Source organism: Rhinoraja longicauda, unplaced genomic scaffold (assembly GCF_053455715.1).
Source record: "Rhinoraja longicauda isolate Sanriku21f unplaced genomic scaffold, sRhiLon1.1 Scf000045, whole genome shotgun sequence".
NCBI lineage: Eukaryota > Metazoa > Chordata > Chondrichthyes > Rajiformes > Arhynchobatidae > Rhinoraja > Rhinoraja longicauda.
This window is the reverse complement of record NW_027601263.1, coordinates 250,403-274,065: the sequence shown is the minus strand read 5'-3', so window position 1 is coordinate 274,065 and position 23,663 is coordinate 250,403. Positions and strand designations below refer to the sequence as shown.

Below are 23,663 nucleotides of genomic sequence, written 5' to 3'. Positions count from 1 at the left end.
GTCCAGAAAGGAAAAACATGTAATGTCAGAAGTGAATGATCTTATCAAAGTTCGTACCATGTTCCCAGCACCCCCTTTGCGTCAAGACTTCATTACAGGTTACTAGTAAATCTTGCCCCTCTCATCTTAAACCTACATCTGATTTTTGATTATTCATCCTGCATAATAGCGCTTGCATTCATCCTATCTATTCATCTCATGATTTTACACGTGTTTATATCACTACCCCCTCAGCTTACTTCGCTCCAGGAAATAAAGTCCTCACCCTCCCATCTCGGACACACAAGGAAATGGCAATACAGTCCTGCTATAACTAATGACGGCGCAACTACATGCGGAGAAACGTACAGAGACTGGACCAGGAGTCATTGTCATACAGCAGAGAAACAGGCCCAACAAATCTCCTTGTCAATGCTATCCAAATACTCAATCACATTTACTAGCACTTGATCCACGGAATATTATGCCCTGTCTCTCTCTCTGTGTTAAAGAATGTGATACTTACCATTGAATCGGTGTAGAGTCAGAAGTCTAGATTTATCCCAAGCATATAGTGGCTCTGAGACGACCAACAATTGATTAGATCCTTTACTTTGTAAGACCACCAAGTGAATTTATTGCCATTGATTTGTGGGACTTGCCCTAACGGGATAGATCTTCAGACCATTAAGCAACGGGCATATGGATGATTATGTTAGGATCAGAATATCAGAAGATAAATTCACCTTGGAATGACTGAGAAGGGATGTAATTCACTCTCTCGGATATATCGGAATCTCGAGTACCCTCTACCCCAAAAAACGCTGATGCACATTTATGAAATACAAACAGGGTTGGAGCGAAGTTCCTTGTGCACAAGAAGGAACTGAAAACTAAGGTATGGAAACTAACTCCAGACCAGGATCAGTTGGATAATTATGGTAGTAAAGGCCTGCACAGGCCTGAGCTTGACATTGTGTGCGTGTGGTCGTGTGTACCTGTGTCCACAGTGGGGGTGGGGGTGCGGAGGGGAAGGGTTAGTGGCCGTGTGGACGTGTGCACCTGTGTCCGCAGTGGAGGGTGGGGAGGGGAGGGGTTTGTGGCCGTGTGTACCTGTATCCACAATGGGGAGTGGGGAGGCGAGGAGTTTGTGGCCGTGTGTAACTGTGTCCACAGTGGGGGGTGGGTGGGGGGTGGGGACGGGGGGTGGGGACGGGTGGTGTGGCCTTGTGGTCGTGTGTACCTGTGTCCGCAGTGGAGGGTGGTGAGGGGAGGGGTTTGTGGCCGTGTGGACGTGTGCACCTGTGTCCGCAGTGTAGGATGGGGAGGGGGTTGCGGCAGTGTGGCCGTGCGTACCTGTGTCCAGGGCCTAGATATGTGTTCCGCCCTCTGCCACTGCTTCCTCGGCTCGATGGCCCTCGGACCTCAGTCAGTGACGATAGGTGACAACATCCCCTGCATAAAGACTCTCAACGCCGGCGCCCTGCAAGGATGATATATCGGTCCCCTACGATTCCCTCTTCACACTTTCCACTGTTCTCTCTAATTTCGTCAACAGGTTAACTGACGACAACCCTGTGATGGGCCGGATCAGGGACAATGATGAGGCGGAGTTCATGAAAGAGATAGTGAGCTTACTCACATTGTGTCAGAACAATAGGCTCTCCCTCAATGTCATCAAGAGGAAGGGGCTAGTTGTTAATTTTTGGACGCAATGTGGAGTATATGCGTAAATCAGGATTAATGGCGCGGAATTGGAAATAGTTGCGACCCAAGTTGTTTGCGGTAAATATTACCACCGATGTGTCCTGGATCAACCACACAGATAACACAACCAAGAAGACACACTCGACTTCCGGAGGAGTCGGACAAAACTTCCAGAAACATCTCCAGATGCACCATTGAAAGCACACGGTCGGGATGCATCACAGCCTGGTTTGGATATAGTTCTGCCCGAGACGACAGGAAATTGTCGGTTGTGCCCAAGTATAGTATGACTCATCTGAGTGGATGGCACGCAAAACCACGCTTTTCGTTGTAACTCGGTACATCGCCCGGCACGCCTCGGCCGCGGGACCTTCCATCGCCCGGCACGGCTCGGCCGCGGGACCTTCCATCTCCTTGTCGGAAGCCTCGGTCGCCTCGGCAGAGGTCGAACTATCTGTCCGTGGGAGAAGCATGGGGGAAGAGAGAAGTTTTTTTTGCCTTCCATCACAGTGAGGGGGTGTCTGGAGGAGTCACTGTGATGGATGTTTGTGTTAAAATTGTGTGTCTTGCGTCTTTTACTCTGTACTTTTGTGGCTGCGTGGCAAATGATTTTCGTTCAATTTATTTTGAATGACAATAAAGGTAATTCAATAACCAATCCTGGCTGTCTATTGCAACTGCCGAGTTGCCCTTACAAGGAAATAGTGGTGAACCCTGCTATAACTACTGACGGCGATACCATGTGTGGAGAAACGTGCACACACCGGCCCAATAGCCATTGAGTCACACAGCATAGACATAGGCCGAAAAACTGTCTGTGTGTATGCTGTCCAATTACTAAATCCCATTTACCAGAACATAGTCCGCAGAATATTATGGCCTGGCTCTATCTCTTTTAAAGAACGGGATACTTACCTTCGACTCGGGGCAGAGGCAGAATTCGTGACTTATCCGTCGCTCTCAAAGGCGAACAATTGATCAGATCATCCAAAGGCGAACAATTGATCAGATCATCCATTCTGTGCAGCTCGTAAGAACGATAAGTGAATGCATTGACCCCGACATCGAGACTTCTGCGAGAACTTTGCAGGATAGATGTTGAGAGAATTACAGTCGCCTATGGATGATCACGTTCGGGTTATCGTTTAGGATAAGAATTCACCTTGGAGTGACTGATGTAAAATATTCTCGTAATGTATCTGAATCGTAGACAGTATTATCTACCCCAGAAAACAAGAATGACCATTTATGAAATGCAGACAGGGTTGGGGCGAAGATCTTTGTGAAAAATAGGGAAATTAAAACTAATGTGACCTGGGTGGAAATGAACATGAAACCAAGAATAGATTGTAATTATGATCTTGTATTCCAAACATACTTGAGCTAGGCATTGTGCGTGTGACGGTGTGTACCTGTGCCTGCTGGGGAAGGAGTGGCTGTTATCTCCAAACTACGAGACCTAGGAATCTGCTCGCCTCCGCCACTGCTTCCAAGGCTCTAATGCCCAAGGACCACAGACAGTGCGGATAATGGACACCATCTCCTCCATAATAACTCTCCACATCGGTGCCCTGCAATGATGCATCCTCAGTCCCCAGCTATACTACCTTTACACTCTCGACTGCACGGACAGATTTATCTTTAATTACATCTACAGGTTTTCACACAACGTCACCGTAATGGGTCTAATCAGGAAGAATGACAATAGGGAGTACCGGAAAGAGATACAGAACTAAGACACATGGTGCCAAGACAATGATCTTTCCCTCGATTCCGGAAGGATACAGGAGCTAGTTATTGACTTCAGGAAGCAAGGTACAATACATGCCAAATCAGCATCAATGGTGCAGAAGTGAAAATGGTTGAAATATCCCGTTGGTGTTAATACTATCAAGGCATATCCTGGATCAAACACACGGAAGCAACAACCCGAAGGCGCACTAACGTCTTTTGGGTAGAATATTTTAATGGACAATATGGAAAACTAATATGACCAGTTATGGAAATGTATGAGAGACCAAGACCAGTGTGATAATTATGATTGAATGTCTAAACAAACCTGAGCTTAGCATTGTGCTTGTGTGCCTTTGTTTCCCGTTGGAGATAGACAACGAATAAACGTGGTATCAGGACAATAACCTCTCCCTCACTGTCAGCCAGAGCTAGTCATTGACTTCAGGAAACATGTTGAAGTGCGTGCTACAATCAGCAACGATGATGCTGAAAAGGAAATGTTAGCGAGCATCACGTTTCTTCGAGTTAATATCACCAAAGATATGTCGTGGACCAGCACATGGATACAACAGGCCAGAAGGCCCCCAGACCACTTTCTATACCGAAGAGATAGAGGAAAAATTGGCATGCCTCCAGTGACTCTTCCAAACTTCTATAGATGCTCCATAGAAAGCATTATGTAGGGATGCATCACAGCTTGTTTTGTGAAAATCTGTGCCTTGGAACCCAAGCAGTTGCAGAGATTGGTAAATGTAGCCCAGTCCATTACACAGACCAGATTTCTCACCACTGATTCCATCTACACTTTACGCTGCCTCGGAAAAGCCGCCAATGTAACCAAAGACCCGTTCACTCAGACCATTCCTTCTTCTCCCTGCTCCAGTCGGCAGAAAGTACACATGCGTGAAAGCGCGCACAACCAGCAGCTTTTTCACGTCCGCTATTGGGCTTCTTAAGGGTCCTTCTATAAGCGATTGTACTGTTTAATTAACATTTCCTAATCGACGGCATTGAACTTTGTCACTGGAGCTGATGCGCTATATTGCTGAAACTGTATCCGCACTCTGCATCTTCCCCTTTGCTCTATCTATGGTACTTGAGGTCGAACTCATTGTACCTATGCATGGAATATCTGGTTGCCTGGATAACATGCAAAGCACAGTTTCTTCATTCACTGTACCCCACGTAACAATAATAATCCTAATCCTAAACCAACACCTGCAACCCTCTGTGCCTCGCATCATACAACTCCGCCAAGCCAGTGGGATGTTTCAAAGGTCATGGAAATATTGCATCATCTGCCTCTCAAAATCTGCGTTCCCACAGTTAAATGAGAATTACTGCATCTGCTCGAATGAATCTTTTGTGTTTTCACAAAACTCGTATTCTCAACTGTCCATTTCCGTTTCTTAGGACAAACGTTGAGCGGAATTATGCAACGCGGCTAGTACAGATGTTTTTCATTCTTGCAAATTTACGGATAAATCAGGGTTTGAAGAAATTAAAGTACAATATGCAGCATGTTGTTCTATATCATGAACTACAGTTTACTTCTGTATCTTCCTCTTTGCTCTATCTATTGTACACGAATAAACTGTTTGCATATATATATGGTACATCTGAAAAAAGTTGGGATAATTCCACTCTACTCCAGTACCCATGACACATATAAACCTGACCTAAGCGAACCAAACCAAATAATTTGAGGTGGGTAAGAACCATGACCAGAGCAGTAATGTTCGTAATCTGATGGAGACTAAAATTGGAGCCGATGCTGGTGTGCAGGAGAAGGTGATGAATGCTTGTAAACAATAAATGAACTGTTAGACTAATGCAAATAGAAGGTGTGAACATGGAATATGGGAGCAACACAGTAAAATCGTTGACAATGTAAAGCAGATCGTAGAAATTGCCACGCTTCTAAAACAGAGGAGAAAGACAGGATATACTCAGACGGGGAATCCGTTGTGGTTGATGTTTATGTTAACTTTTATTTAGTTGTGTGTCTTGTTGCTTTTTTTTAGTATGGCTGTTTGGTAATTCGAATTTCACTGTACGTGAATTGGTACATGTGACAATAAATTGACCTTGAACCTTGAATAAGAGAGTCATACAGCGGGCAAACACGCCCTTTCACCCAACTTGCCCCTGCTGAGCAACACGAATCATCGACGCCAGGCCCACCTGCCAGATTAGAACAATATCCGTCTAACCCTAACCTATCTATGTACCTGTCTATAGATAGCACCTGCCTCATCTACCTCCTCCGACAGCTCGATCCGCACACCAACCTGCGTTGTTGAAATCTCCCATCGGTCACCTTAAAAGATGTCCTCTGGTTCTCGATTCCCCTACTCTGATTAAAAAGTTTGTGCATTGACACAATCTATTCCTCTCATGATCTTGTGTACCCCGAAAGATCATCCTTCATCCTCCTGCTTTCCAATAAATAAAGTCCTAACCTCCTCAACCTCTCTGTATCGCTCAAATACTCGAGTGCTGGCGACATCAGAGTAAATCTGCTCTGTATCCGTTCCATCTTAACACAATCTTTCCTCCAACAGGATGACCAAAACGGAACACAATACTCTGAGACCCAACCAATGTCTTGTAGAACTGCAACATAGCCTCCCAACATCGATATTCAATACTGTGATTGATGATGGCCAATGTGCCAAATTCCTTTTTGACCACATTGTCTACTTGTCAAGCCACTTTCAAGGAGCTGTGTACCTGCACTACTGGATCCCTCTTCACTACAACACTCCGCGGAGCCCTGCAATTCATTATGTAACCCGTGCGCTGGTTTGACTTCTCCAAATGCAAAACTTCATACTTATCTGCATTAAACTTCGTCAACAATTCCTCAGCCCACCAGCCCAACTGATCAAGGTCCAGTTGTCATTCTTAACAACTATCTTCGCTATCTGCAATAGCACCAACGTTAGTGACATCTGCAAACTTACTAGTGATGTCTTGTACATTCTGATCCAAACCATTGACATAGACGTCAAACAGCATTGGGCACAGCACCGAACCCTGAAGTGTGTAAGAATCATTGGAGGCATGCCGAATTTCATCAGATTCCTAGTGATGTGCTTTCTTGGCTGACGCTTAAATATGGTCGGTGCGCGACAGATCATTGGTCATACTAATGCCATGGAATTTCAAGTTCTCAACCATTTCCACTTTGGCCCCATTGATGCAAATTGGGGCAGGGTGCTCCATCAAGATTCCTGCAGACAATAACTATCTCCTTCATCTTGCTGGCTTTGAGTGAGAGGATGCTCTCCTGACACCCACTGTGTTGCTCAGCACCCCGTCTTCCTCTTGTGCTCCGTGTCGTCATTGTTCATGATTCGCCCACCACAGAGTTGTCACCTGCAGACTTGTAGAGGTGGTTTTTGCCGAATTTGGCAGCACAGTCCTGAGTGTACAGCAGGAGACTGTATCCGAGCTAGTTGCCCTCCACAGATTCACCCTCAGGATGGCCGATCTTACGCCTGCCTCAGTAACCGTTGGTGCGGGTACACCAGAGACTCCCTGGACGGTGACATTCCTCCAGACATCTGGTCAAAGCGGGTGGAGAATGCATTGAGCTCTTCGGGGAGGGTCTCTTTGTTGCCATCGATGTTGCCCGCCTTCGATTTGTAGCCCGTTCGGGCGTGAAAGCCTTGCCACAATCTGCGGGTATCCGTCTCACTGTCTTAACTATCCAGCTTGCTCCGAAATTCCCTCCAGGCAACCTCAATGGCTCTGCGATGGTCACGTAGATTTCCTGTGCCATACAGCATAGTTTGACTTGAACGCTGCAGACTTGGGGCGGCACGTTGGAGAGGCGGTCGAGTTACTGCCTTGCAGCTCCAGAGACCCAGTGCCGGATTAACCGAGTAGCAAAAGTAGCATTTTCGAGGGCCCCGCACTAAATGCTTCTTCAGGCTGAAGATTTTTTTTAAACTAAAATACTTTATTTCTGAGTGTTGTTTTGCATAAGCCAACTTTACTCTCCCCCCCCCCCCACCATCTCCCCAGCCCCACGGCTGTTCCGACTGAGATTAAACGGCCCCTGTCACGCACTGCTCAGTTTGGGAACGGCGATCTGCGGGCGAGTCTCGTTCCCCGGCGCCGTGCGGGCCACTCCGCCCCACCGGTCGCTCAAAACTCCGTCCAGGTTCAGAGACGCTTCCTGTCCGGGCTCCGGGTTGTCCTGCGGCCACTCCGCCTCTTACTCCTGGAGGGATCCCTGACGAATACCCAGTGCACGCTGATGGGCTGTCGGCCAGCTGGAAACCGTTCAAACCCTCCATTGCCGCCTGCGCCTCCTTGTAGCCCAGGTCTCGTACTCCATCAGATCGTCGCCCTTGAGGTAGCCAGTGCGTCGGTCCAGGTTGAGGTGCAGGTTCTTGATCGCACCGCACTCGGCAAACATGTCGTGGATGTCCTTCCTCCTCGGCGGCTTCCTCGTGGACCCCGTTCACAAACAGGATCCACCCCTCCACCGAGCGTCGAGGGCCCGGCTCGTCGCCGTCTTGATCCACGGTGTCGTAGTCTTCTCGCAGCCTGGATCGAGCGCCTTCCTCGGATACTTTAGTCGCCCTCGTCGTCGATGGCGAAGTCTTCGCCGTCCGCTTCATGGAGGTCCAGCAGAATATGGGCGACCCTTCGGAAGGGTCTCGACCCGAAACGTCACCCATTCCTTCTCTCCCGAGATGCTGCCTGAGCCGCTGAGTTACCCCAGCATTTTGTATCTACCTCCGTGCAGTGGAGTTCCGGGCGCCGCCTAGCGGAGTTTTGCGTTAACCCGCCTCCCGGCCCCGGCGGACGCCATTGGGGGGCGGGGCTGCAACGTCACCTTGTCCTTTATTTTGGTGTGAGGATGTTGGCAACCCCTAGATACAGGGTCGGATTAACTGTAGCAAAAGTACCATTTGCTACGGGCCCCGGACTAGTTTAATCCGGCCCTGCAGAGTCCCGCCTTCGATCTTGACCACGGGTGCTGTCCATACGGAGTTTGCACGTTCTCCCACACTCCAAAGACGTACAAGTTTGTAGATTAATTGGCTTGATATAATTGTTAATTGCCCCGAGTGTGTGCAGGATAGTGTTAGTGTACGGGGATCGTCGGTCAGTGCCGATTGGATGAATGAATGAATGAATGAATGAATGAATGAATGAATGAATGAATGAATGAATTAATTAATTAATTAATGAATGAATGTTAATTGGCCAAGTATGCATATACAAGGAATTTGCCTTGGTGCTCCGCTCACAAATGACAATACAACAATACAGTTAACTATTAAGAATAAAGCATAAACATATCAAACCAATAAGTATACACCATTACGGTATCAACATGTGGGTGAAAATAAACCAGAGCAAAAAAGAAACTACAGACTATGGTTATTGAGTAGAACTACCACCAGTGGAAAATTGTTATTTTTATGTCTGGCTGTGGCTGATTTGACAGTCCGGAGTCGCCTTCCAGAGGGAAGTGCTTCAAAGAGTTTGTGGCCAGGGTGAGAGGGGTCAGAGGTGATCTTCCCGCTCGCTTCCTTGCGCTTGCAGTGTACAGTTCATCAGTGGGGAGCAGTTTCCGCCAACAAACTTCTCAGCTGTGCGAATGATCCGTTGCAACCGCCGGATGTCGTGCTTGGTGGCTTAGCCTAAGCAGACCATGATGGAGCAAAGATTCCAAAGATACTAGAGTGCCAAGCCAGACCACTGGACTATGAAAACCGTAGTAGGGCATGGGTAAATGTCAGCGCCATTTTAGCAGGCAGATTCTGGATGTTAGACTGGGCAGTGTTCATAACCCTGCGATCTCTTACTATATAAAATGTTTGCAAACAATTATTTTTGTTCAACTTCTTGGATGTTGATAGTTGACATTTATGACTATTTCTTTAAGAGTTGCTGCTTCGTGATCTTTAAACTTTGGATGTTACTGATTGAATATTTGCGCTAGAGATCCGTATCTGGCCAATTGATCATATTTAAAACTGTTGTTTGCTTTCTCTGTTAACTTTAATTTCACCTTAACGAGTTGTATCGCTTCTGGTTTTATTTTAAAAATTCATGGAAGCAGAGATTAGGCATTTGCAAACAATAGAACTGTACTGTGTCCACAATATTAATGAAAATAAATTTAACTTAATACTTAGAACCAAGAAAATTTAATTTGGTGATATCTTGGTGATATATAGACAGTAGCATTTCAAACTCGAAGACATAAGATGGTGGAGATATGGAATCACATAGAAAATGAATTTCCAGGGGAGGTATTTGAGGCGAAAATTGTGACAAGGACAGTAAGACTCCTTCATGAATCGGAAAGATTTAGAGTAATATGGATGAAAGATGGAGATGAGGGATTAGTGTACATGGGGCACATTGGTCCGCATGGACAATCTGGCTGGAAGGCCTGTTATCGTGCTGTTGGATTGGATAACTCTATGACAAGAGATAGAGCAATGTGGAAGATACAGAGTGTAGTATATAGTTCGAAGCATTGGTACGTATTGCAGTGCATCATTTCAGTACGTATTGCAGTGCGATAATTTCTAGTATCCGCAAGTATTGCAGGTACGTATTGCAGTGCGATCATTTCGAGTATCCGCAATGACAGAGGGTATATCGCTTGGACAGCTTACACCCCAGCGGTATGGACATTGATTTCATTAACTAAGAAACATAGAAACATAGGAAATAGGTGCATGGTAGGCCATTCGGCCCTTCGAGCATGCACCGCCATTCAATATGATCATGGGTGATCATCCAACTCAGTATCCCGTACCTGCCTTCTCTCCATACCCCCTGGTCCCTTTAGCCACAAGGGCCACATCCAACTCCCTCTTAAATATAGCCAATCAACTGGCCTCAACTACCTTCTGTGGCAGATAATTCCACAGAGTCACCACTCTCTGTGTGAAAAAAAACGTTCTCATCTCGGTCCTAAAAGACTTCCCACTTATCCTTAAACTGTGACCTCTCGTTCTGGACTTCCCCAACATCGGGAACAATCTTCTTGCATCTAGCCTGTCCAACCCCTTAAGAACTTTGTAAGTTTCAATAAGATCACCCCTCAATCTTGTAAATTCCAGTGAGTACAAGCCGAGTCTATCTAGTCTTTCTTCATATGAAAGTCCTGCCATCCCAGGATTCAATCTGGTGAACCTTCTCTGTACTTCCTGTATGGCAAGAATGTGTTTCCTCAGATTAGGAGACAAAAACTGTACGCAATACTCCCGGTGTGGTCTCACCAATGCCCTGTACAACTGCAGCAGAACCTCCCTGCTCCTATACCCAAATCCCCTCGCTATGAATGCCAACATACCATTCGCTTTCTTCACAGCCTGCTGCACCTGCATGCTTACTTTCAATGACTGGTGTACCACGACACCCAGGTTTCGTTGCATATCCCCTTCTCCTAATCGGCCACCATTCAGGTAATAGTCTGCTTTCCTGTTCTTGCCACCAAAGTGGATAACTTCACATTTATCCACATTATACTGCAACTGCCATGCATTTTCCCACTCACCTAACCTATCCAAGTCACGTTGCAGCCTCCTAGCACCCTCCTCGCAGCTAACACTGCCACCCAGCTTCGTGTCATCCGCAAACTTGGAGATGTTGCATTCAATTCCCTCGTCCAACTCATTAATATATATTGTAAATAGCTGGGGTCCCAGCACTGAGCCTTGCGGTACCCCACTTCAGATACTTCGTCTCTCGCTCTCTTTCCCGTCTCCTTCGCAGTTCTCGCACTGTCTTCCTGTCTCCTACTGCATCCTATCTTTGCCCCGTCCCCTCGCCACACATCAGTCAGAAGAAGGGCCTCGACCTGAAACGTTACCTATTCATTTTCTCCTGAGATGCTGCCTGACCCGCTAAATTATTCCAGAATTTTGATATACCTTCTGATATCCGTAATGGTGTCGAGGCGAATTGAACAGTACCCTAGTATATGGAGGGACCGTTCAGAACCCGGATAACAAAGGAAAATAAGCTACTGCTTTATCCGGTAGTGTTCGCTGAGAAGCTTCTATACCTTGTGCATGACTTGAGTAGGGGAAAGAAGAACAGACAGGTTTGGACAATCCTTCGATTACGTTGGCCGTTTTCTGTTCGAGACAACGTGATGTGTAGATGGAGTCAATGGTGGAACGTCTGGTCCGTGTGATGGAGTAACCTACATTTATAACTCCCTGCAATTTCTCGCCTTCTAGACAGACATGTACCCGATACAAAATGTGGTCCAACCCGACAGTATGCTGTCTGCGGTAACTCCCGACAACACTGTAAGAGTTACTGTTGACATGTAACATTTCCTCAGACTCCACATGAAGTAGAGGCGTTAGTGCGCCTTCTTGGATGTCGCAGCAATGTGCTTGCCCGGCGATAGAGTGTTGGTAAGTGTAACGCATGCAACTTGTTCTCAACTATTTTCAATTCGATACAATTGGTGCAGATTTGTGCCTGTACTCCAGGTAAAGGAGGTATAGCAGTGGACTGAAAACGAATCCTTGCAGGGCTCCGGTGTTATTCTGGAGGAAGTGTAACCTGTCCTCACTGACTGAGGACTGTTGGTGCTAAAATCGAGCATTAACGGTAGGGTGGGTGAAGATGTCTCTGTCCCTGCGTTTCTAGAAGATCAACACTCCAACCCCTATCACATAGACGTACACTGCTGAATGCATAATTTAAAGCGTGAGGCGATTCCTATTTTCAATATTAATAGGGAACTGACCTGGGACTTATATTAATCCATAGCTGGTCACATTAGTCTTCATTTGCCTGTTGTCTGCAAACACATTTGACCCAGCCCTGTTTGAACGTAATGAGTTATCTTCACTAATTTTCGGTCGAGTGTGTGCGCGTTGCTCCATTTGTGGGGTATCACCGTCACTAGTTAGAGCAGGGCTTCGCTACTCTTTCATTGTATGGGCTGAGCTATAGGGAGAGAGTAGGAGGTTATTCATTGGAGCGCAGGAAGCCGCGTGGAACTGTAAAAGTGTGTAAGGGTAATAGATGGGATGAATGCGCAGTATTTTACCCAGCACGGGGAATCAAACACCAGAGGTTTATGGTGGGAGGGGAAGATTTACAAGGAACCTGACGGGAAGACTTTACACTCAGACGGTGAACCGTGCATAGACGAGCTATCAGAGGAGATCGGTGAGATTTGTTGATTCGAAGCTGGCATTTCTACAGTCACAACGTTTGCAAATATAGCTGCCATCTCGAAAGTAGAAAGAGATAAATAGGTGACTAACTTTAGTTATTTGTGTGGCACAATAAATGCTTGTCAGGAACTGATTCGGCAACAATGTTCAGGTGCGCTGATGCACCATTTTACATTCTAATGCAGAATGCGGTCCCACACCACTGTTTGCGTGCTTGTATTTTGCGACACGATATCACATCGTGCATTTGCTTCACCAACATCGGAGCTTTGACAAGGTCATCCATTTGCGACATTAGATGCTCTTCCTCGCTCCACTGGTGTCTTCTGAGTCATCTGAGTATTTCCTATTTACCTCTTGTATGTGTCGATGCCCGGCAATTACTTCGGTCTGCAATGCAGGAGCAGCATTTTTACTATGTTACTCCCCCTGACCCAGTCTTCACTTTCTCTTCGCATGTTCCCGATCCAAAATGTGGTCCAACCCGACCGTTTGCTGTCTACAGTACCTCACGAGAACACTGTAAGAGCTACGGTTGACAGGCAACATTTCCTCAGACTCCACCTGAAGTAGAGGTGTTAGTGTGCCTTCTTTGATGTCGCATCGATGTTCTTGCCCCGCGACAGATTGTTGGTAAGTGTAACGCATTCAACTTGTTCTCAACTATTTTCAACTCCAAACAATTGGTGCAGATTTGGGCATGTACTCCAGGTAAAGGAGGTATAGCAGTGGACTGAAAACGAATCCTTGAAGGGCTCCGGAATTATTCTGGAGGAAGTGTAACCTGTCCTCACCGACTGAGGACTTTTGGTGATAAAGTCGAGCATTCAGGGGTAGAATAGGTGAAGAAACCTCTGTCCCGACGTTTCGAGATAATAGACACTCCATCCCCGATCACATAAATGTACACTGCCGAATGCATAATTTAAAGCGCGATGCTGTTCCTATTTTCAATATTAAACGGGAACTGACCTTGAACTTATATTAATCCATAGCTGGTCACATTAGCCTTCATTAGCCTATTGTCTACAAACACATTCTCTCCAGCTATGTTTGAACACAATGAGTTATCATGACTAATTTTCTGTGGTACTGGAGATTCAGATATATTTGCAAACGTAAATTACTTCCCATCACAAGTCACTCGATGGTAAATACTTACTCTGAAACTTGTATCCTAAAGTCAACACCCATATATCGGTTGTACAATGCTTTCAACATCTGTCCCGTCCAGGCCTCTCAGAATCCTATATTTACAGTGTCAATCAATTCACTTATATTCTTCCAAACTGCACAGCGTAGATGATGTGATCAATTGTGGTTCCTTTGGCAGCTCCTTCATCCGAGAGATAAATCTCCACTTCAGTCTCTAGGTTTTTTAGGTAAGGACCGCCTTCCTTAACCATATAGTGTCAGGGCATGATATTGTGCGGATGAGGTGCGAATAAATGGTATTTAGTAAATGGATAGCATCGACATAGATAGGTGCTTGGCCAGTTTCTTTACTCTGTGACCCTATGACTCTTGGTTCAGTGTGTGCACGTTTCTCTATTTGTGCTATCACCGTCAGTAGTTAGAGCAGTGCTTCACTATTCCATCCTTGTATGAGCCGAGCTGTATGGAGAGATGATGACTTTAATCCTTGGAGCGCAGGAAGCTGGGTGGAGTTATACGGGTGTATAAAGGTGTATAAGAGTAATAGATCGGATGAATGCGCACTCATTTACCCAGCACGGGGAATCAAAAACCAGTGGTCATGGGTTTATTTTGGGAGAGGATGATTTGCAAGGCACCTGAAGGGAAGACTTTACACTCAGACGGCGATCAGAGGATTTCTTTGAGATATGTTGATTCGAAATGTCATTTCTACAGTCACAACGTTTGGAAATATAGCTGCCATCTTGAAAGTAGCAAGACATAAATAGGTGACCAACTTTCATTATTTGTGTAGAACAATAAACGTTTGCCAGGAACTGATTCTGTAGCAATGTTCAGGTGCGCTGACGCTCCAGTTTACACTCTAATGCAGAGTGCGGTCCCACACCACTGTTTGCGTGCTTGTATTTTGCGAAACGATATCACATCGTGCATTTGCTTCACCAGCATCGGAACTTTGATAAGATCATCCATTTCTGACATTAGATGCCCTTTCTCTCTCCACTGATATCTTCTGAGTCATCTGAGTATTTCCTGTTTACCTCTTGTACGTATGGATGCCCGGCAATTACTGCGGTCTGCCATGCAGGAGCAGCATTTTTACTGTGTTACTCCTCCTGCCCCAGTCTTCACTTTCTCTTCGCATTGGTCCAACAGTTTATTTGTGCTTATCATCCATTCATCACGTCTCTTGAATGTCAACATCGTCTGTGTCTATCTTAGTCGCCATCACAGTACGATCATTCCGGCCATGATCATATTTGATACTTATCTCAGATCTTTGGGTTTGGTTAGGTTAGGCGAGGAATATTACCGTCACGTGTACCGAGGCACAAAGAAAAGCTGCGTTGCCTCCTATCCACTCAGATCAGACATACCATAAATAGATACAATCAGTTCAAACAAATTCATTGGACAGAGCAACGGAGATAATACAGAGGGCAGAATATAGTTCATGAGATAGAATATCATCCCTAACATTGTTCTTTGTTTGTACCAAACTCTAAATTGTCCGTCAATTTGTAAGAATGAATAACATTTGCTCAAGCTGCATTGCATAACTCCGTTCTTCGTGGAACTTGATATGTGCAGTCAGAGAATTCGAGCTGTGCATAAACATAAACAAAAACGTGCACTGTTGTCGGGAATTTTGAGAATTATAAGGGAGATGATCAGGTTATAGTTTGGTTATCACTGGAGCTCACATACTGGGGGTGCATGATGCGAAAGTTCACAAGGTAGAATGTAGTTAAAATAGCTAAAGCTGAAACATTCTGCTGAGAAGCAGGCTTTCTTATCAGTCGGGGGAGCATAGTCCTTTGTAGTTATGTCTAGGTTCTTATCTGTTGCAATCTTGCGTGAGAGCTGCTTTGGTCTCTCTGCTTCGCAGGTAAGTCTCCCAAAGGTTAACAGATGATCTTCTTTACGAAGGGACTCCATTTGGCGAGGTGAATCTGGACATTTATGATGTCTACATGTTAGATATGTGGGTGGGAGATTTCTAAATACAAGAAACCCAAGATTAAAGTTAACTTTGGGGAAACACAACGATGAAAGGTTGAACAGGGACATTGAGTAATGATGGTTTATTTCAACTCCACGGGTAACCATTGTGTCATGAGGGTATAAGAATCCTACAGTTACTGTAAGTGTTTGAGGAAGCTTGAGCTTGCTCACACTGTTCCTCGATGTACATCGCTAAGGCCTTTATTAAACTGACTTGTTCGATGAACTCACCACTGGTCTATGAGACGCTTTATTTTGCGTCTGTGCCTATCTGAATAAAGTTTGATATAGGGTACGGGTAAAGCATAAAATTCCCACCTACATGTACAAAACATGTTATTTAACTGTGCCAAGGTGCGCAGGTGGTGCAAAGAATGAAGCAATCCTTCGAAAAACCAAGAGAATACGCCGCTTGGTTTGTGTTGTAAGCAATTAAGATATGTAGCGTATAGCGTTTTAGCTTTTGGGTTATGTTCATTATTGTCACATGTACCCAAGAACAATGACAATCTTTGTTTCTAATGCCTTTCAAACTGGTCAAATGTACCAGACATAGATGCAAACAGTTCGGCCGCGAGGACAGAGGGTGCTGGGTCTATGGATTCACACACGCGTTGAGGGTGAGAATATGGATTTGAACAGAGGATGGTGGGTATATAGAATGATCTGCCAAAGGAGATCGTTGAGGCACAAGCCATGACATTATTTAAAAGACATTTGGACCGGTGCATGGATAGAAAATGTTTAGAGTGATTTTGGTCAAACGCTGAAAGTGGGAGTGGTGTAAAATGGGGCACATTGGGCGGCATGGTCAAACTTGGTCGAAGGGTCTATTCCCCTACTGTGTGACACTATGACAATAGCGCGCGATCGAGAATGCAGAATACAGCTCTTAGAATTCTAACATTATTGTGACGAAACATTTTTTTAAAGTCCACTGTTTCCAATGGGGCAGATACGAATTGAACGGTATCCACATAGGGGTATCGTGCAGTAGCCTGGTCACAGAGGGAAATCGATATTCGTGGTGGATTGGGCTGCATATACAACTCTGCAATTTCCTCCGGTCTTGTCAGAAATGTCGCTAAACAAACTATGATACAATCCGATAATGTGCGTTCTATGGTCCATCTCTCGAAGTTTGATAATAATCAATTTGGTCATGCCAATGTTCACAGTATCCCTGTGAATCAGAGGCATTGGTGTGCCTTCTTGTGTTTCGCATCAAAGTGATTGTTCCACGACATATCGTTGGTTATGTTAACGCCATGGAATTCGAGCTCTCAACCATTTTCCAACCAGTGCGATTGATGCAGATTGGGGTAAGTACTCGGCATTGCACCCCGAGGCCAATAACTATCTCCTTCGTCTTGCTGAAATTGAAAGAGGCATTATTGGCATGCCACCATGTCAATAAGTTCACTATCTGCTTCTTGTACTTCCTCTCGTCATTGCTCATCATCCCACTATTCACAATGACGTCTTCTGCAAACGAGTAGGTGCAATTAGAGCCGAATATGGCCACACGGTTGCGACTGTAAATGCTAGAATAGCGGACTGTGAACGGATCCTTGCAGCGCTCCATCTTCGAAGTTATTATTTTTAAGGAGGTGTCGCCTATCCTTGCTAATTGTGGGCTGTGGGTGCTAAAAATCGAGCATCCAGTGGTGGAGCGGGGAGGTTATCCCTCGGACCAAGTGTTTGGAACATGTCGTTCCTCCAAACATGCACAGAGTGGAGGATCCCATCAATTATTGTTCCTTTGACAGTCCCTTCCTCCGCAGATAAATGTTGACTTCATCTCTGCACCGAAAGTAAGTAGTTAAGGCGGAAATTATGACAAATGTTCAAAGACAGTTAGACTGCCTCATGAAAGGGAAGGATTTAAGGTAATGTGGCGAAAGTTGTGTCGGAGTGACTAGTGTAGATGGGGTACATTGGTCGGCGTGCTTGAGCTTGGTCGAAATGCACGCTGTCCATTCAGTTCAGATATGCCATACATTGATACAATCAGTCCTGCAGATGGAGGGAAGAGGAAGATAGAGGATGCAGAATATACTGTAATTCATTATAAAGAATATCACGTTGAATATTGTTGGTTATTTCCATCACACTGAATTGTCCGTGCATTTCTGAGAACGAATAAGATTTTATCAAGCCACATGGCATAATTCCGTTCTCAGTTGGAGAATTCGAGTTCTGTGAAAACACAAAGCAAATAATTTGTGCGAACATATTATGTAAGTGTGTAGAACTGCACGTCGGGAACAATGGATGATGCAATGCCGCTGCAACCTATGAAACATTCATCTGGTGTCGTGATGTTTCAAACAATGCAGATGATCGGCGCTTTAGGTTTCAGCTTCAGGTTTAGGGATATTGTTGTCATATGTACCGAGGTACAGTAAACAACTTTGTTCTGCATGCTATCAAAACAGATTACATATATCATATATGGATACTATTGGTTCATATTCGAGTTCAGAGGTGACTGGGTGTATGGATCCACTCAGAGCGTGGTAGGTACATGGATTCGCACAGCGGGTGGCGGACGTATTGAATGAGCTGCCAAAGGAGGTAGTTGAGGTAGAAACTATAACAACATTTAAAATATGTTTGGGCAAACACAAATAGGAAGATTTCTGATTGATGAGCGCCACAAGCGGCAGGTGGGATTTGTGTAGACGGGGTACATTGTTCGGCATAAGTAGGCTGGACTGAAGGACCTTTTCCAGCGTTGTGTGACTCGTGACAATAGATAGAGCAAAGTGGAAAATACAGAGTGCAGAATACATTTATCAGCATTGTAGCGCATTGTTGTGCATCAGTAGCTGAGACAAAGTTCAATGTCCATAATGTGGTAGAAGGAATTGATCAATACCCTCCCCTCCGGAGGGACCGACCATAAGCCTGATAACGGAGGAATTTAAGTAATTTCTAAGTCTCGTGATGCGTGCTTGCAAGCATATCCACCTGTTGCCAGATCAGAGCTGGGGAAAGAAGAACTGACCGGGATTGGCCAGGTGTTTGATTGTGTTGGATGTTTGTGTAATGTTATGCAGCGTGAAGTGCATACGGATACTGTGGTTGGGTCTGGACGGATCTGTGGGTCTGTGAAGGACTGGGCTATATATACAACCCTCTGCAATTTCTCGCGGTCTTCGCAGAGTTATTTCCAAACCGAGCTGCGATGCAGTGTGACAATATGCTTTTACCGCAAATCTCCAGACGTTTGTAACAGTAACAGAAGACATGACAAATTTATTTTTCATTACATATTTGTGCCTTCTTGGGTATCACATCAATGTGATTGCTCCACGTCAGATCGTCGGTTACATTATCGCCAAGCAACCTGAGGTCGCTATCATTGTCATTTTGTACCATTGGTGCAGATTGGGGCACGTACAGCTGCTTCCTCAGGTCAATAACTACCTCCTTCGTCCTGCTGACATTGAAAGCGTGGTTATGCTGCTGACACCATGTCACTAAGTTCTCCATATCGTTCGTGTACGTCGTCGCTTCATTGTCCGTTATTCGGCCCAGCAAATCCAGCAAACTCGTCGATATGCTTAGAGCCTAAATTGGCCGTACGGTTACGAGGGTAAAGAGGATATAATCGCGGACTGACAACTCATCCATGCAGGGCTCCGATGTGAAAGTTGTTGTGCAGGAGTTGTCACTTATCGTCACTGATTGAGCATTGTCGGTGATAAAGTTGAGCATCCATTCTTAGAGTGGGGGCATGATTCCGAGGTCTGGGTGTTTCGACATAACAGCCACTCCCTCCCCCAGCACACACAGGTACACACGGGCGCACGCACAATGCAAGCTTGAGTCTGTTCCTGGTTTCAGCATCATAGCTAGCGAAATGACCTGGGACTAATATTCATTTCCATACGTGGTCACATTTGAATTCACATTCCTATTGCCAACAAATATATTCACCCCGGGGACATTTTAACTTGGAGTGGGGAAATACATGGGTGAGCTTATAAAGGTATATACCGTCATGAAGAGAATAGATAGGGTGATCGCACATGGTCTTTTATCCAGGATGTGGAACGAAAAACCAGTGATCAGAGGTTTATAGGTGAGATAGGCAAAAATCACAAGAAACCTGAAGGAAAGACTTCACTCTCAAAGGGTGCTGGGTATCTGAAACTATTTGTCAGGTGAGTTAGTTCAAACATGTTGAGCCGATGGTGGCATTTCTGCAGCTACAGCTTGAGGAAGTAGAGCGACCAACTCGACTGTTGCAAAAGGTAGTCAGATTTGGTTATTTCTATTGTGCAATGAAAGTTAGACAGGAAGTAATTTCCCCACATGGTTCGGCTACACTGACGAGGTAGTTGACACTCTAATGCAGAGTGCGGTGCAAAAGCGGGGTTTGAATGAGTGTGTTTCGCGAAACGATACCACACCATGTATTTGTTGGGCCAATATCAGACCTTGGACAAGATCATTCATTTTTGACATTCGATACGTTTTCATTTTCCCATTGAAGTTCTCTGAGTGTCCTGAGTATATCCATTTTTTAAATTTCCCTCGGGGAAAGAACGTGATGGGTCGATGGATTCAAACAGACAGTGTCGGCTACATCAAATGAACTGCCAGAGGAAGTATTTGAGGCAAAAAATATCATTAAATTTAAAAGACATTTGGACAGATACATGGAAAAGTATAAATGGAGTCAATAGAAGAGGGCATCGTTTGTTTGAGGTCCTGGCTGTGTCCACATTCGCTGCAAATTCTTGCGGTCTTGGATGGAGCTGTTCCCAAACCAAGCAGTGATACATCCTGATGAACTGATTTTTATGGTGCATTTGCGGATGTTTGTGAGTGTTGCCGGGGACAAGCCAAACTTCCTAAGCCTTCCAGGACAGTAGAGGCGTTGGTGGGATTTATTGGCCGTTGCCTCAATAAAAGTGGCCCAGGAGAGGTTGATGGTGATATTTTCTCTTCGCAATTTGAAGATTCCAACCGTCTCTCCATCGGTGCCTTCAATGCACATTTGGGTATGACGGCTTCCCCAAGTCGATCATTATGTCCTTTGCCTTGCTGACATTGAGGTTCTCGATTTCCTTCCTGTACTCAGATTCATCAATATATGGTATCAGGCCCACAATGGTGGTGCCGTCTGCGAATTTGAAAATTGAATTAGATTTTACATGCCTGCACAGTCTTGGGTGTACAAGGAGTAAAGAAGGGGCGGAGAACGCATCCTTGCGGAACTCCCGTGTTGACGATTATCGTAGAGGAAGATCTGTCCCCTATCATCACTCAATGGTGTCTGTTGGTCAGGAAGTCGAGGGTCCAGTTTCAGAGATGAGCACTGACACTAAATCCCGCGAATTTGGTGATGAACTTGCATGGTATAATGGTATTAAAGGTAGAACTGTAATTTATGAATAGGAGTCTGACGCAGGTGTCGCTCTTATCCTGCTGTCCCAATATTGAGGGGAGGGCTAGTGCGATGGCATCGTCCGTGGGCCTGTGATGGCGGTGGGCGAAATGCAGTGGGGCAAGGCCGCTGGGTAGACTGCATTTAATGCGTTTCATAACCTGCCTCTCAAAACATTTCATGATGGTGAAAGTCAAGTTCACTGGATGGTAATCGTTTAAGCTTGAGGTCTTCCGTTTCTTAGACATTGGAATGATGAAGAAACGCAAGACCTCAAGCTTAAACGATCACCATCCAGTGGACTTGACTTTCACCATCATGAAATGTTTTGAGAGGCAGGTTATGAAACGCATTAAATACTCTGAGTCGGGAGAGATTAGAGATGTCGACAAATGGTCTGCGCAGCTACTAAGGACACGGCCAGGAACACCGTCCAGGCCTGTTGTATGCCGTGGATTTACTCACAGGAAGGCTATAGTCACCCTGGGGAGAGTCACCCTCGAGCCGAAGAGGCAGGTGTCACCGCCCTGTTGGCCTTCTGCTCGAAGCGAGCAGAGGAAGCATTCCGTTCATCGTGTAAGGTCGCACGATTACCAATGATATTGCATGAACTTGCTTTGCATCAAGTTATCTTAATCAGACCATCAGATTATACTGGGACGCAAGTTTGAACCGGTATTGCCTCTTGGCATCCTTGATCGCTTTACGGAGACCACAGCGTGGCTTCTTGGACCGCTTGGGATCGTTTGACTTGTCCGCATCGGACCTGGCCTTCACCTGTGAATGTACATCCATGGTTCCAGGTTCGGGAGCACTCTGATTGACTTCGGCGGCACCCAGTCTTCCACTCACTTGTTGATGAAGTCAGTCACGGCAGAGGCGCACTCATTCAGGTTAGCTGCAGAATCCCTGACTGCTGACTTAAAGCAGTCGCGTAAGATATCATCCGCGTCCGTTGACCAGCTTTTTACAACTCTCTGCATCGGATCCTCCTGCTTCAATTGTTGTTGCTTGTTGGCAGGGAGCAGAAGCACAGCTCGGTTTTTTCAGATTTCCCTGAAATGTGTCCGAGGGACAGGGCGACAGGGAACAATCCCTACAGGATGGATGAGGCGAGCCTGGACGTGGGAACACGTAGAATGCACTGAAGGGTCACAGTGGAACAGGTCAATGCTGAGTAATGTTCCTAGCTCCAGTTTGCTCATTGTATTGTTTATTTACAAGGGTGGATGGACGTATGTTCCTGTGCGTATCTTCTCACACACCGTGGGAGCTCTTTGGTGGAATCCATCAGGAGCACACATAGAGGTAGGAACACCAGCAGACAGAGACGGGAAAACACGGAGAGTTAGAGACATGAATACTCACAGAGAGAAGTAGGAACATTCACGGAAACAGACAGGGCCCTCCCCTAATTCTACGTAGGTTTGCCCTCTCCTGGTTTCACATTTGCGGGAGCACTCCCCTATTTCCACATTTACAGTTTCCCTCCGCTAATTTCGTATTTGTTGTTTATGCACCCGCCATACGTCAATAACGGTGCACCCGCAAATCCCCATTCGTGGTGCCCTCCCCTAACTGACCATTTACCGGTGCTCTCCCGTAATTACCATATATAAGGACCTTCCCCTAAAGGACTATTTAATGTGATGTCCCAAAATAGACCGAGCCCTTAATTTGAGTAGTTGAGTGTATAATCCCAGTACCGTCGATAGAATGCACAGAAAAACAAGTGAGAAGATTTGTGATCGGTTCAAAGGATGGTCTGTTTCCGCGCTCTATCTCTAAACCAAGTTTAGACTGTGGCAAAGACCAGTGATCAGCAGGTGATGGAAGAGGAAAACAAATATCTTCCACCAACACAGACAAAACGTTTTGTATCAAAAGAGAATAGAGATACAGAATCTGGAATCCTGCAACAGAACGCTGGAGGAACTCAGCTGGTCAAGCAGGTCTGTGAAAGCAACAGGTCTCATTCGACGTTGCGGCCCGATTCCCAGTGAGGTCGAGCACAGGGAGCTGAATTATTGTAAAGTAGATAAAGCTATAATGGGGACAGGCAGGGAGAACATGGAATGTGCTGTGTAGCATAGCGTATGGCTGAGGGCGGAATGAGATGTTCCGTCTATCTGTTCGGGAGGACACGATGAAGGTCCTGACGGAACAAATGGGAAGTGAGGAGAAAGTTTCCACAGAGAGAAATAGACAGAGGGAGGGTGGGGAACAGACTGACGACACTGGGTGTGAACATATTGTCTGGATGTTGTGGTCTGCCCTAGTTAATTGTGGAAAGCTGCAATAACTGTAGGAGCAAAGCGGTCCTTCTGCAGTTGTATAGGGCCCTGGTTAGACCACATCTGGAGAATTGTGTGCAATTTTGCTCTCCTAATTTGAGGAAAGACATCCTTGCTACTGAGGCAGTGCAGCGTAGGTTCCGGAGGTTAATCCCCGGGATGGCGGGAATGTCGTATGAGCAAAGATTGAAGACTGGGCTT

At 45.7% G+C, this 23,663-nt stretch overlaps 1 pseudogene; it reads right to left on the bottom strand.

The window, feature by feature from the left end:
* Nucleotides 1-7,593: 7,593 nt before the first annotated feature.
* On the bottom strand, nucleotides 7,594-17,352 carry LOC144612476 (RNA-binding protein 8A pseudogene; annotated as a pseudogene).
* Nucleotides 17,353-23,663: the final 6,311 nt, after the last annotated feature.